At 49.6% G+C, this 14622-nt stretch overlaps 2 protein-coding genes and 1 pseudogene across 3 annotated transcripts in view; 2 read left to right on the forward strand and 1 right to left on the reverse strand.

Annotated features, from left to right (window-relative positions):
• The window catches only part of LOC143695956 (uncharacterized), a 758734-nt pseudogene that overhangs the window by 735819 nt on the left and 8293 nt on the right, over positions 1-14622 (forward strand). The window lies entirely within an intron of this gene.
• Positions 1-14622, reverse strand: part of LOC129131986 (uncharacterized) — a 150508-nt gene that overhangs the window by 91388 nt on the left and 44498 nt on the right. The window lies entirely within an intron of this gene.
• The window catches only part of LOC143695937 (uncharacterized), a 297449-nt gene continuing 283673 nt past the window's right edge, over positions 847-14622 (forward strand). The window contains exon 1 of the transcript XR_013185415.1: positions 847-953. The gene's annotated coding sequence lies outside the window, so the exon portion shown is untranslated. The remainder of the gene's footprint in view (positions 954-14622) is intronic.

Consider the following 14622-nt stretch of genomic DNA (forward strand, 5'->3'; position numbering starts at 1 on the left):
GCCCCCGGAGCAGCCACGCTGGAGCACGGGGATGCCTGAGAGGAGGCTGTGACCCCGTGGCCAGAGGGGCCCCGCTGGAGCAGCCTGTCCTGGCAGGACTGACCCCGGGGCACAGTGACCCACGCTGCAGCACTTGGAGGGGGGCTGTGCCCCGTGGGATGGACTCAGCTTGGAGAAGTTCCTGGAGAAGTCTCCGGTGGGAGAGAGCCCAGGGTGCAGCAGGGGAACGACTCCCGTCCCTGAGCAGAGGGAGAAGCCCCGGGGCATGAAGTGAGCACGGCCCCATTCCCTGTCTCCGGCACTGCCGGGGTAGGAGGTGCAGCTGGAAGGAGGGAGGCGTGGGGAAAGGCTGGATTTAAGGCTCTTCACTTACTCCTCATTATCCTGCTCTGAGATTTTGGAGTTTGCTGTCAGAAATCTCTCCCCTCCCCCACTCATCCATAGGGTTGGGGCAGTTTTCCTTTTTTGGGGGAAATCAAAGCGATTCCTTGATGCTCCTAATTAGAGGTAGCAGTAGTGAGGCTCCGGGGCCTCCGCTCAGCCGGAGCCACCGGAGCCGCAGTGCCGGGAAAGCCGCGGCGGGAGGTGCGGAGAAGTTTGTTTGTGTTTTCAGCTCAATCCCGCTCGGGCCCGGGCCCGGGCCCGTTCCAGGGCTGTTCCTCATCTCCGGCTCTGCCCTCACGCAGCCCGGGGGGCCCTGAGAGCGCGGGGCGAGGCTGTGCCGGGTGCAGAGCCCGCCCCTGGCTGCGATTGGGCGACGGTGCCGTCAGTCGTGGTTCTGGCGCGCTGATTGGTGGGATCGGGGCGGGGCAGGGCCCCGGTGGCGGCCTGAGGGCGGCCGTGGCTCGGCAGCGGCGCCATTGGTGGAGCGTCTGTGCGGGCCGGGGAGCGGCGACAGCGGCCGGAGCGCGGTGAGGCTTCGGCGGCCGAGCTGGGAGGCGGCCGCAGCGCAGGTGGGAGGCGCGCTGGGTTGTGCGGGGGCTCGGGGCTCGCTGCGGGCCTCGGGGGCGGCAGGGGGCTCAGGCGGGTTCGTTGTGCCGTGTCCGGCGCGTGTTGCCGCTGGCCTGAGGGCGCTGCGGGAGCGGCTGCCCGCGGTCTCCTTGCGGCCGCTGCCTCGGCAGGAGCCGCTGCCGGAGCAGCGCTGGCTCGGCCCGGTTCCTGTGGCTGGGACAGAGGCGGCTGCCCCGTGCCCGGGGCTCTGCGGGGAAATTCACGTGGCCGGAGGTTTCTGAGCCCCGAGGAGACAGAGGAGTCCTGTACAAGTGACTTTATTGCTGAGCAGAGGGAGAGGCCGTGGGGCATTTGCCGTGCGCTCTCTGCCATCGTTGTAGTTCGCAGCCTCCTTTTTATCTTCATTTTCCCGGCCGATTCTCTCTCTCCCTTTGCCCACTGGCTGAGGTACTTGGAAGGTTCAGACCTCCCGATCCGCCAACTGCATGTTCTCGTTAATGTGCATTCCCACTTTTGTAGAACAGCCGATATTCATGGCTGTGTTAAGTCTTTGTTCTTCTGGAAGTTCAGGAATTTAGCGGGACTTTCTGTGAGCAGCAGTCCGTGTTAATTAGTAACATTTATTGAAGCTGGTGGTTTCGCCCGTTACTTCCTTGTCTACAAGCCCCTGGCCCCTCGCTCAGCTGCTGAATGAGCTGCACTCTCAAGGTGTGGGGCATGGTAAAAAGATGAGAGTTGCTGTAGCACATCAGAGGAGAAACAGCATTCGTTTAACCCATGGTCTGCCAGGGAGCCACAACAGATTGGCAAATAGAGTTTGAGTTATTTCATTTTCCACAAACTCCTCCTTTTTCTGCTAACAGATGATCTGATCCCATCCAATGGTTAAGTGTTGTGTTGCTTATTTCAGTGGATTGATCAGCAGGAAGGTCAGGATTTGGAGCTGTCTGGTTGGTTATTCCGAGGGCAGCTTGTAATCTAATGATGCCATTGAAATGAGAAATAGGTTCTGTGGCTCCTGTTATGAATTAGTTTGGGTTCCCAGGGGCTGGTGCATGGTGTTGTAGGATTTGTTCTGCTGGCCGTTCATCTTTTCTCCATTTTTGGCTGCTCTCTCCAGCCAGGGCTGCATCAATTGATGCTTTTCTCTAATTTAATAATGAAATACTTGGATTCCCGACTGATTTCCCTGAATTTTTGGTAGCAAAAAATCCCCAGTGCTCTTATACACCCTATATAACACAGACAGTGACAGCACATGTTGGAGTGGGCAGAGGGATGATTCCCCCCCTATTTATTTATAGTGAAGTTTTCCCAACATTCTCCATTTGCTGTTTCCCTTTGCAGCTTCACCTGTTTCTGTTGCAGGGTCAGATATCCTCATCCCGGGCTCTGCCTTGAGCTGGGCAAATTCCATTAGGGCAAGCCGGCAGAGCTTGGGCTGAGGGGCAGAGGGAATGAGCCCAATTCCTGCCCCAGGCAAGAGACCCAGGTACATTGTCCAGGCTTTGCCCAGCAGTGTTCATTTGCATTTCTAAAGCTCCTCTGCAGGCTGCCTGGAATGAAGCTTCTCTTCCAGGGCAGCCATCTGGTGAGTCACATGTGGCCCCCAAGAATCTGCTTTTTTAAAAAAAATATTGACTATTTACGAGTTTTAAGTATTACGGTTAAAGCTGTTCAATTTTGCAAAATGCAACATAAAGGCAAACGTGGAAAAACCCAGACCAAAAACTGATTCTCACTCTTCTGTCCCAAATCTACCTGACAATATAAGGTAGGATTATTATAAAAAAGTTTCCCATGTTGTAATTTTCTTACTGAAACTGCAGGGAAAACAAAAACTCTCCAGGAATCCCTTTAGTGTTAGAGAGTCAAGGCATTACTTGGTTCTGGCCAGGATGTGCAACAGAAATCCTTTCTTTCACAAATAGCCCGGCTGTGCAGAGAAACTAATTCCAAAACACGTGAGTTTTACTCTATTTTTCCTAAACTTTATGTAGTCTGAACCAATCTAAATCCATTGGTTTATGTTCATTGCTTCCGAATTGTGTAAGTTTTTAGTATTTGGTTTCCTATTGGACCCGGATTTCTTCCCCTCTGATGTGAATTCGGTCCACACTCCTGGATTTCCTTCTCAGCCTTTTCCAGACCAGGTGTCTCCAGCTGTGCCGGGGGCAGTGTCTGGGGTAGCTGTTGGTTGCTGTTTGCTGCTGAGCGTTGATGTTTTGTTGCTGGTCGTTATCTCTGTGGGTGTCTTTTGGGCTATTCCCAGTCTGTGGAGATGTTGAACTCATCTCCATTGAGTGGTGTAACATCCTTTAAATAAAACCTTTAAAATTCCTTTCCCCAAGGCAAACCCTTGAGTAGAGAAACCATTCTGAGCAGAGAAAGAAGATTTAAAAGAAACGAAATCGGTACATTTTGCAGCAATGCAATCCCAGGCAGCCCAGAGTGGAATTGTGCCGTGGTGCTCCCCAGCAGCTGTGGCAGTGCAGGCCCAGCCAGCGCTGAAGCTGCAGCAGTGGCAGCGAGGCTTGGCCGCAGTGGCTGGAGATGCCAGAGGAGGGTGGCCAGGATTTCCGAGGGTTTGAGCAGAGGATCTGTGGGCAGGCCCAGGGGCTTGGCCCGCTGTGGAGCCCTGGCTGCTGCTGCGTTGCCTTCAGGGCAGGCTCAGTGGGGGCTCCCATGGTCCTGCTGCAGGCGGGAAGTGCAAATCTCCGGGGCTTCAGAGCCCCTGAGGCCAGGCTGAGGGGTCCCCCCGTGTTCAGCTGTGCTGGCGGCTGTTTCTGGCCTCAGGGACACTTGGCATGGGCCCCTTGGCCACCAGTGGTGCTGCTTTGCACTCCTTAGGCAGGAGCCGATGTCCTGGCTGGGTGTTGGCAACAGCAAAGTCCCAGGGCAGGCTCTGTGCCAGCCCAGCTTCCTGGGGGAGAATATACCTTGATCTCTGCTCCAGTGCTTGCTGAAGCAGTCAGAATTGCTTTTGCCCCCCTGTTAGGTGCCATGGTGTCAGCAGAAGATATTGAAGCCTTCCTGTTGAGGGCATTTCAGTGCCAGGCTCTTACAAGCACCCACAGCTCCTTGGGTTGAGCTGAGCATGGGGCGGTGACCTGCGCTTTGTCTGATTCCCCTTCCTTCCCTCCCCTGGAACAGGCTGTTGCTTTTAGACACCACTTGTCCTGGTTGCTTCAGAGTACTTTGGAGAGGCTCCAGATCTGATCCTCCCTATTTCCCTGGGGCTGCCCACACTTCAGGGTTCACTTCAGCATAGGCCTGGCCAGACATTTGACACAGAGGTACAACAGAACTGGCCTCTGTATCACCTTTTATAATATTAATTTGCGTTCCAAATTTAGCGATCAAATCCCTTCCCAGTAAATCATGATAACAGTTAGGAGCAAATAAAACTTCATGCATTTCAAATCCATCTCCCAGATCTACTAATAGTGGTTGAATAAAACCATACATCTTTCCCACTTATGCCATGAATAATCAAAGACATTTTTGGCCTTTTTTCCCTCCCTTAGGTTTAAGATTCAGAGTGGATTGAGAGGCCCCTGTGTCTATCTGAAAATGCCTCCTCTCAATGCAGACCCACCTGAATGTTCTCAAGGGCTCCAGTGTGGAGGGTCCCTGGTGTGATGGGAGCTGTGACAGCCCTGCCAATCCATGTCCATCAAGGGGTGGACTTGCTGGTCCTGAGGGTGCTGCTGTCTGTGCTTGCAGTGTCCTTGTGCCCTGCAGCTGGAGCCCTGATTCCTTGCCAGGGGCTGTTTGGGTGGGCTGTCCCCTGCCGAGGAGGGCAATGCCTCTGCCGGGTGCTTGTGGCCGAGCCCGTGCCCTGGGTGCTGGGGCCCCCTTGGGCCCTGGGGTTGATCCCTCAGGGGCTGTAGGAACTCTGCCCTGGCCTTTGCCTTCAGCTTGGCCTTTTGCTGCTCCCTTCTTGCATTCACCTGCTGGGCCTTTGTGCCCAAGTGCTGCAGGGCCTTCTTCTGCCCCTCCTGCAGCCCCCCTCAGTGCCTGTGGGTGTTTGTCTTGCTTTACAAGACAGGTGTCTGCTTGGGAAGGCAGAAAAAGCCTCTCTTGGAATGGAGAATGCAAACCCCCTCCCTCTTAAGTTTTACAATAATGAAATCAAGGGTCTCTCAGGCAAAGCTATGGGAATAGGAATACCAGTTCTTTACTAGTGTGTAAATAAAGCAAACAAACAACCACAGCTCCGGCAGTGACAACAAACAGAGCCCGGACCCAGTCCCGGCCTTTCGGCTGCGGCGCTTTCCCCTTGGGTGCAGTTCCGGGCACGGCCGGCAGGGGCGCTGGTGGCTCCCGCGGGGCAGGGCCGCGCATCCCTGCCATGGGAACCTCTCTTAACGGAAATAGAGCAATCCCTTCATCTAACTCTTTCACTTTTTTACCTTCTATAGCCTTTCTCCCGTGTTTTGAGAAAGAATTTGGAGAGGGCTGCCTTTTAACTGAGCTCCTAGTGTTTAGATAAGGTGCTTCCTGTAGAGAGAGAGTTTTCCTGAACAGGTGGAGCTGTGGTTACCAAGGGGATGTAACTCGGAGCAGGCCGGGGTCAGGGGAGGATATCCCGCCGAGGCTCGGTGGGAGTGTGGGCAGGGTCTGCTACCGGAATCGCCAGAGGGGGATCTTCCCATGGAGACCGAGCCGGAGCGTGGGCAGCCCCCACATGGCTTATGGCGGCTGATCCGGCAGCTCCCGGCAGAGAAAAGGCAGGTGGGAGACCCCGGCAGCAGCGGCGGCGGTGCCCAGCGCAGCTGGCACGGGCAGGGCAGCCGGGGATGGGATGGCTGGGACCCGCCCTCGGTGCGGTCGGCGCGGTGACCTCGGCCCACGCGGCAGGACAGAGCAACCCCCATCTTCCCCAGCATGGCCGGCAGAGCGGCCGCGGGCCGGGCAGTGGGAGCAGGGCACACAAATTCACCGCCAGCGCCGGGGCAGGTGGAGCTGCCCTGGGCAGTGAGCCCGCACCTGGGATGGAAACCGGGGCAGGCGGAGCTGAGGCGGGCAGCGAGCCGGGACCCGGGACAGGCGCCCCGGCCGCGAACGGAGGGGGCAAGAGCTGCAGAGGATCCCACTCTCTTTCTGACTTTTCCTCTTGTTCCCCTCCCTTTCATTTCCCCTTTTTCTCTTCCTGTTTTGTCTCGGGGGTTTCTCATACTTTAAAGATTTTTATTCTCCTAAAATCTCCTGTCTAACCTATGGCATATTCTCTTTCTTCTAGATTAAACGGGTTTTTTTACAAATAAATCCAGAACCTAACAAATCTAAACTTCTGCTTGGATGCTTTGAAATGGTCGACGAGCTAACTCACGACCTCCTAATGTTGTTTTTCTCATCACCTTTTTATTTATCCTTTGGCAAATTAAGCATCTTTCAGTAACTTACTTTGCTACTCCAAAAATCCCAGTGCACCCATAGTTCCTTAAAAAATGATCACACAAAGCTTGAGTACCCCATTGGGTTTTCTGATGCATGTCTTCTAACATTTTCCGAGTAAGCACATTTTATTAAGTAATTGTCTTCCATCAAGAAGTTTCCATTTCCCTGATTTATCTTGTTCACTTCCTGTCTTGTTTAATTCTTTTTCTTGGCTTCCCTAAACATTGGAATTTCCAGTTTTTCCTCGTTTGGAGTTAATATTAACATAACTCACTCAGCTCCACTTTCTGCTGCATCCTTGGCTTTGTCATCTGCCAAATTATTTCCTCTTATTTCTGGGGTCTTTCCCTTTTGGGGTTCCTTAATATGTACTATAGCTATGTCTTTTAGGTAATTTTAATGCCTCTAAAACCTCTGAAATAAGTTCCTCATGTACTAAACCTTTTCCTCTTGAATTAAGTAATCTTTTTCCTTTCCAAATTTTTAAAGGTATGTACTACTCTAAAGGCATACCTTCAATCAGTATATATGGTTCTTTTATTTTGTGTTAAATATTCTAGTGCTCTTTTTAAAGTATATAATTCACAAGTTTGAGCTTACTAGTTTAATGTTAATTTCCCTTTTTCCACAGTTTGCATGTTTTTCCCATCAACTACTACATACCCTGTACTTTCTCCTTTTGCAAGGAGTTGTATCTCTGTTAGCTAACATAAGTGCCAAAGGCCTATTTTGGGGTATCTCTGCTAGTATGCTTGTATTCCCTTTTTTTTTTCTTTTTTTTCCCTATAATCCCATTTACTGGTTTTTCAATCTCATTTTTCAAGATCTTATCTATTCATCTTCTGCCTCTGTTTTTCACTTTCACTAACAACCTAAATACCACTTTTCTTTCAACTACACACTAAAAAATAAAAAACTTTTTTCTCACACTACTTTCAGTGCGATCCACCTCCCTCCAAGGAGATATAGTGAAGCTTAAAATACACAATCTACATTACATATACTTTCATTTGTCTACATTCCCTCGCTTCTATTTCTCATTCACTTCCACACATTCTTTCACACGCTGAGGACACAAAGTGGATCCCTGTTGACAGAGAATCGCGGGTCCCTGTGGCCCCCTCCCCTTGGCGTTGGCCTCTGGGTCTCAGTATCTCCCGGCCTCCTGGGAGGGCCCTGACTCTGCTGCCTCCGGTGCCCGTTCACCTGTGAGGCTGATTTGTGTCACTCACACTCTTCAGCTACGCCCCCCTCACAGGCCCGGGGGGACAATGGCCCGTTTGCAGTCACACACATGCTCTGTCACAGCCCCCACCCACCCAAGGGACAATGGCTTATTTGTGGGTCACACACACCTCTTTCCACAGCCCCCCCTTCCCACCCGCCAGGGAAGCTGAGGCTGATTTTGTGTGTGACTCACTCTCACACACAAACAAGACAACAATAAGGTACCTTTTACATTCACATAATCTATTACAAGTTTAGGTGTTTCTGGCCAGTCCCGGTGCTCTTCGATATCCCTCAACCCAGCTGTGTTTTCCAACCCCAGGTGCTCTTGAGCATATCCTCAATCCAGCAGAATTTTGCTTTACCCTGAATGCTCGTGTAATATTAATCCCTCAACCCAGCAGGTTTTTAGGAGCCCCTTTTGTCCCATTTCCCAGTGGATTGGGCTAGGAAACTCCTCTGCTCCCTTCCTCCGAGGGGTCCAGCCCCTCTCTGAGACCCAGTCCCAGTTACCCCGGGGGATTCTCTCACTCCTTTTAACATTCACTTTGTCTCTTTACTGGCCACTTACCGCGGAAAGTCAGAAACGCAGCATGGGAGACTCCAGCACTCACTTGGCAGGTCTGGCACAACCAGCCCGCCTCTCATTCACTCACATTCATCCCCCCTGAGAAATACTTACCAATCCCTTTTCCTTCCCATGTTCTTCGTGTACATTACTACTCTTAGGGGGGCAATTGCCATGGTTGTAGGGAGCCTTTTTCCCTTGTCTTTGTTTTATTGTCTCCTTTTGTCCACCATAACCTGCGTCTGTCGGTCACCCCAGGGCAAACAGAGCGAGGCTGCCGAAGAGGGCAGGGGGCACCTTCCCCACTCTGACTCTCCTAAAGCACCGGCAGTGAGGTGTTGGTAACCATCCTCTGCTACCATAATTGTGAAAAACGCCAATCACTTGTTTTTAAAATTTTTAAGGTTTAATAGTAATAAAATGGTTATAAAAATAGTAATACAATTAGAGTAATAAAAATTTGGACTATTTGAATTAGGACAATATGAGACAACAAATACAAGGATTACGGACATCCGGGTACCTTTTCTGGGCAGCATGAGCCCTGAAAAGGACACCTGTTAACAAAGGATTAACCCTTAAAAACAATAGCCTGTTGCATATTCATACACTTCATACATGATGCATAAATTCCATTCAAACATGGGATTCTGGTCAGTGCCACCTTCTTCCTCTGAATCCCAACAGCGCCTTCGAGGCGGGAAGAAGTTTGTTTTTTCTGGTAAGAGATAAATTAATAATAATAATAATAAAATAATAAAATAATATATTTTAATTTTAAAAACGTCTTTAAAAACATCTCTTACCAAGCATAGTTTCTATTTTAACATTTTGTAATAACCTAAAACTATATTTAACCCACTACTTAAGAGAATTAATACAGCATTAGTTTCTAACACAAGACATATAATATTCATTTTCATATTTGCAAAAACCCAATCGCAAAATATGCATTTTTCACAAGTATAATCCCACTTACTTCCAGTCTCTCCCAGCATGGTCCCAGCTGCCGCCAACATGATTCCAGTTGTTTCCTCAATCAACTCAGTGAGTCCCAGTATGATGCCATTTGCTCCCAGTGGCTCCCAGTCAGGCCCAGTATGGGGGATGCTGTGCAGGGTGTGATCACTGTGACTCTCAGTCACTCCCAGTATTAGTCCAGTCACTCCCAGTATGATCCAGATATGAGCCCAATGTGCTCCCAGTCTCTGCCAGAATAAACCAGTTTTCTCTGCATTAATGAAGCCTCTGATCTGGCCTTATCATAAGGCAGAGCAATAGGGCTCAGGAGCTCAGTCCCCGAGTGGGAACTGGGTGCCAGAAGCTAGCTCGCTCATGCCAACGCCGCGGGTCAAACCCGTAGCAAGCTCAGTGATTCTCAGCTCTTATAGTGAAGGCAAGCTCTTAGGATTTCAGCCCTGCTTGCTAGGTAAGTTTGCCCTTGGCTTGAGGCTGCAGCAGACAGGGAGAGAGGAGAAAGAGAGGCGCAGGCTGTTCCACGGAGATGGCTTTATTCAGGGAGGTCCATGAAGGGTCCCAGCGACAGCTCTTCTTCTGACTAATGGGGTATAGCATGCTTCTTTTATAGGGTTGGATAGGGTCCAAACTTGACCAATAGTAAAGGTTTACGGGTATCCATAAATGACCAATAGTTTAGGGTTAAAATGACATTGCTTTATAGGGTAACAGAGATAGGCTATGGGGGGGATGTCCATGGAGACAGGAACTTCTTTGCTGCCTCAGCATTCCTATTATTCAGGTCCTCCATGGTGCTTTTCCCATGGAGGATCTGAAAACCCCCAAAAACCTATGGGGTTTACTACAACTCCACTTTCTGTTTTTACAAAAAAGGCGTTTGCTATAGTTCTTTTGAAACAGTGAACAAGGCACGAGAGCATAGCTAACACAATAACAACTACAAGAAGTATCAACAACATTCCCTTAACCAAGGATGCAGCCCATCCTGTTAATCCCCATTGCCTGAAAAGTTCATTGACCCAGTCTGGGATTCTTTCTACTTTCAAGTCCTTCACGAGATCTTTCAGTTTCTGGATGTTCGCATGGATGGATTCCGAGCGTGAAGAGAGGTTGAAGCAGCACATCCCTTCGAAGTCTTCACAGTCGTGTCCATGGGCAAGCAGCAGGAAGTCGATTGCTGCTCAATTTTGGAGCGAAGCCTGTCTTGTGGTTTCTTCTTCCTTGAAGAGATCACTCAAGGCTGCAGATGTAGCATTAGCTTGTTTACTGAGCCAGCACCCAAGGTGATTGATTTCACCGAGGGCTTTAGCTGCAGCTACCCAGGGTAGGAACAGGGAGACAGCAATCTTTTTTGGTTTATTCCGATCGTATAATTTAGGATCACAATTTCCATCAAATTCAGTGTAGGACCTTTTTTGTCATTTGATTCGCTTTCTTTTTTCCAATTATGTAACAGGGTGATGTTTGGAGTGAGGGTAGAAAGTTTTCCAAGGGTACAGGGACCTCCCTGGGGTTGGGAGGGGATCCCAGCCCATACTCTGTTACCACAGATGAGAAACATTCCCTTGGGTAATACTTTGGGATGGAGAGAGGACACGGAAATCACACGAGCTGTGTAATTGCACCAGTCATGAGAGTTATAGGCTTTGTTAATTGCTGATATCTCTTTTCGATATGTGTTTTTGTTCTGGTCAGTTTCTGGCCAATTGTTTTTTGGATGTCTAAAGTAAAATTTGACACAGTATGTGGCCTTGGAGGACCCCAACAGATCCAAATCTTGGGGTTCCTCTTTAGCATCGGGCAGAATTTTTGTCCACTCGTTCCAGGTATCAGCCACATTGGGTCTCTTACCTGTGGTGCGGAGGATCTCTGAGTTATAGACAGGCCAGTCATCTGCTACAAAGGGAATTCCTACTAGACAGGTGGAAAGTGGATTATCAATGCTTCCCATGGACAAGCACATGTTGTCCTGTTTTAATGTTTTTGCTAAGGTTACCCAAACATTATGGCTGGGCTGTGGGCTAATCCAGCCGAAGGCACGCGGTACGGTGAAGAACATCCAGGCAGCAGTGAGGACAGCAGCAACGGAGATATTTTTCATCTTTGGGCAGGAATAGGGCTTCTGATAGGGAATCTAAGCAGAATTTGTTATCTTTATGATGAGAGGGTTTTCTACCTTGTTCTTTTCTGTGTTCCCCTCCTCCCCCCCTTTTTCTTTTAATTTCTAAGCTACACTAAGGGAGGAGGAGTGGGTAGAAGGTTAAGGGGTTTTAAAAGGTTAGGGAGAGGGAATAACAGGGTTTTTTTAATACAGAAAACCAGTGTAACAACACATAATTCAGAGAACACTTTTGTGTTAAGGCTATCTATGGCCTGATGCAGCAGACTGATGTTTAGCTTTCAGTTTTGTCTGCTGTCTTGTAATGGGGCGGTCTGTTCTTGTGCTTGTGGGTATTCGGCGACGTCTTCGTCTCCAGGCAGAGCTGGTTTGGTTTTGAGGTGGTCTTGTGTTTGCCTCAGGAGCGTTCTTGCCCCCGTTTGCAGGAGTAGTGTTCACAGTGCCTAAATATGGCTTTATGTTTTTTCCTGGGAACCACCTCGGACCGGCTGGTAGTAGCACGCACGCATATCCTCTACCCCAGGTGATCAGCTGGTGAGGCCCAGAAATTTGGTGTGTTTCAGGGTCCTTCATGAGCACCGGTGTTTTCTCAGTGAGCTTTGCTTGGGTGGTATTTGCAAAGTGGCGAAGTATTGATGGGTCAGGCTCTGATGCTGTACAGTTCAGGAAGTTGATGACGTAGAGAGCCTTGCAAAGTCTTTGCACTGGAGATGTGATTCTCGTGTCTCTGTTCTGTTGATCGAGGACTCTTTTGAGGGTTTGATGTGTCCTTTCCACGATGGATTGTCCTGTGGGGTTTACAGGTATGCCAGTCTTGTGTGCTATTCCCCATTCATTGAAAAACTCCTTTAACTTGCAGGAAGTGTAGGCTGGTCCATTATCTGTTTTAATCTCTTTTGGTACACCCAGGGCGGCAAAAGCGAGGAGAAAGTATTTTATTGTGTGCAGTGTGTTTTCTCCTGCATGTGATGATGCAAATACTGCTCCCGAAAACGTGTCAACCGATACATGCACGTATTTTGATCTTCCAAAAGGTGCGAAGTGAGTTACATCTGTCTGCCACAGCTGGCAGCTACTCAGACCTCGGGGGTTGACTCCTGTCCCCATGGATGGTATCTGATAGTTCTGACAGTTCGGACATGTAGCAACAATAGCCTTTGCCTGATCCTTTGAGAGCTTAACCATTCTCATAAGGGCAGGTATATTTTGATGGAAAAACGCATGTAACAACTTTGCCTGGGCAAAGATGTTAGGAACATTAGCAGTTTCTGCTGCCATTGCTAATGCATCCGCTTTCCTGTTGCCTTCTGCAACAAAACCTGGGAGGTCTGTGTGTGACCTCACATGCGTTATATGGTAAGGTTGCTTTCTGTGTGAGATTAGGTGTGTTAATTTAGAGAGCAGTTGGTACAACTTTGGATTAGAGACCTCTTGGAGAAGAGCATGTTCTGCTCTCATCGCTATCCCAACAACATAAGCTGAGTCTGTAACCAGATTGAAAGGCTCGTTTTTAAACTTTTCAAAGGCTCTGACAACAGCTGCTAATTCTGCAATCTGTGGAGATCCCTCCACTATTTGTATGTCAGATTCCCAATTTTGTGTTTGGGGGTCTTTCCATGTAATCACTGACTTGTGGGAAGACCCTGAGCCATCTGTAAAGAGGGTTAGAGCCTTGAGAGTTTTTCTACTTTGGATTCATTTTGGAATCAAATGGAAGGGTACATTATGGTTAAAAAGTTTGTGTTGTGGGATCTCAGCTGAAGTTTGGCCCGTGTAGCTATCCAGGGCAAACTGGAGGCTTTCATTGGTCTGGATCAAATCCTCAAAGTCTGTAAGGGTTATTGTTAAGTATATGCATTCGAACTCATAACCTGAAAGAGAGCGAAGGCGAGTCCTTGCCTTTTTTCTTAAATGTGCTATGACCTCCTGGTAGGTGGTGTCTTTGTAGGCTGGCTACTTGTAAAAACCCATTCCAGTATCAACAAAGGGTCTCGAAGCTGGGGGTCCCTTTGGAAAAGCAGTCCGTGGAATTGAGGTGCTTTTCCCAGGATGATGAACTGGAAAGGCAGGCTGGGCTCGAAGCGATGGGCTTTGTGTGAAGACAGGGCTTCCTGGACTTTGGTGATGGCACCTCTGGCTTCTTCTGTGAGAGTGCAGGGAGAGTCCAGGTCCTTAGGTCCATGAAGAAGGTTGAACAAGGGAGCGAGGTCCTCTGTTGTAATTCCTAGCAGTGGGCCTACCCAGTTGATGGATCCGCACAGGCTGTGTAAGTCCCTCAGGGTTTTGGGTCGTCATTTATGGTGATCTGCTGAGGTATGATGGTCCTTTCCCGGATCTGGACTCCAAGGTAAGTCCATGGCGTGGTGTACTGGATTTTGTCCTCACGAATCTCCATTCCTGCCTTTTCTATGATTTCAATAGTCTTTTTAACTGTTTTGTCCAAGTAAGCTTTGTCTGAAGCACACACCAGGATGTCATCCATATAGTGATGGATGATAGCATCGGGGAATGATTTCCGAATGGGAGACAGAATGTGAGCCACGTACCACTGGCAAATAGTGGGGCTATTTTTCAGGCCTTGAGGAAGATAACGCCAATGATATCTTTTGAGCGGGGCCTCCTTGTTAAGAGAGGGAACGGAAAAAGCAAACCATGGAGCATCCTCAAGGTGTAGAGGAATGCTGAAGAAACAGTCCTTAATGTCTATGATAGCAAGTGTCCAGTCTCTAGGCAGCATTGATGGGGAGGGCAGGCCAGGCTGGAGAGGGCCCATGTCCTCGATGACCTCGTTGATTCTGCGAAGGTTATTGAGGAGCCTCCACCTGTTTGTCCCAGGCTTTGGTAGAACGAAGACTGGAGAGTTCCAAGGGCTGTTGGACTCTACTATGTGGCTTTTTGCGAGCTGTTCTTCCACGAGGGTGTTAAGGGCGCACAGCTTGGCTTTGGAGAGGGGCCACTGTTTAATCCAGATTGGCTTGTGGCGTTTCCAGGTGAGACGAGGTGTTTCTGGCAGGGTGCTTAGCTCAGTGGCCCCAATTAGAAATCCTGAGTGGGAATAGGTAGGGAAGCTCCCCACTGGGATAGAACGTCCCTGCCCCAAAGGGTGATGGGGGCCCTTACCACAAATGGACGAATGGTTGCCAGCTTGCCTTCAGGCCTTTCAACGAGAATGTTGTTCTTGCTTCTCATGGATACTGTAGCTCCGCCAATCCCTGAAATCATGCCTGCAACAGGTTGTAGATCCCAGTGTGCTGGCCATTCTGAGCGGGCGATGATGGTCACATCAGCACCGGTGTCCAGCATCCCTGGCAGGTGGGTCTTCTCGCCTTTGCAGGTGAGGCCTCACTCGATGGTAGGCTTGGATGGTCCCACGACT

The sequence above is a fragment of the Agelaius phoeniceus genome, chromosome 27 (genome assembly GCF_051311805.1).
Source record: "Agelaius phoeniceus isolate bAgePho1 chromosome 27, bAgePho1.hap1, whole genome shotgun sequence".
In the NCBI taxonomy this organism is placed as follows: domain Eukaryota; kingdom Metazoa; phylum Chordata; class Aves; order Passeriformes; family Icteridae; genus Agelaius; species Agelaius phoeniceus.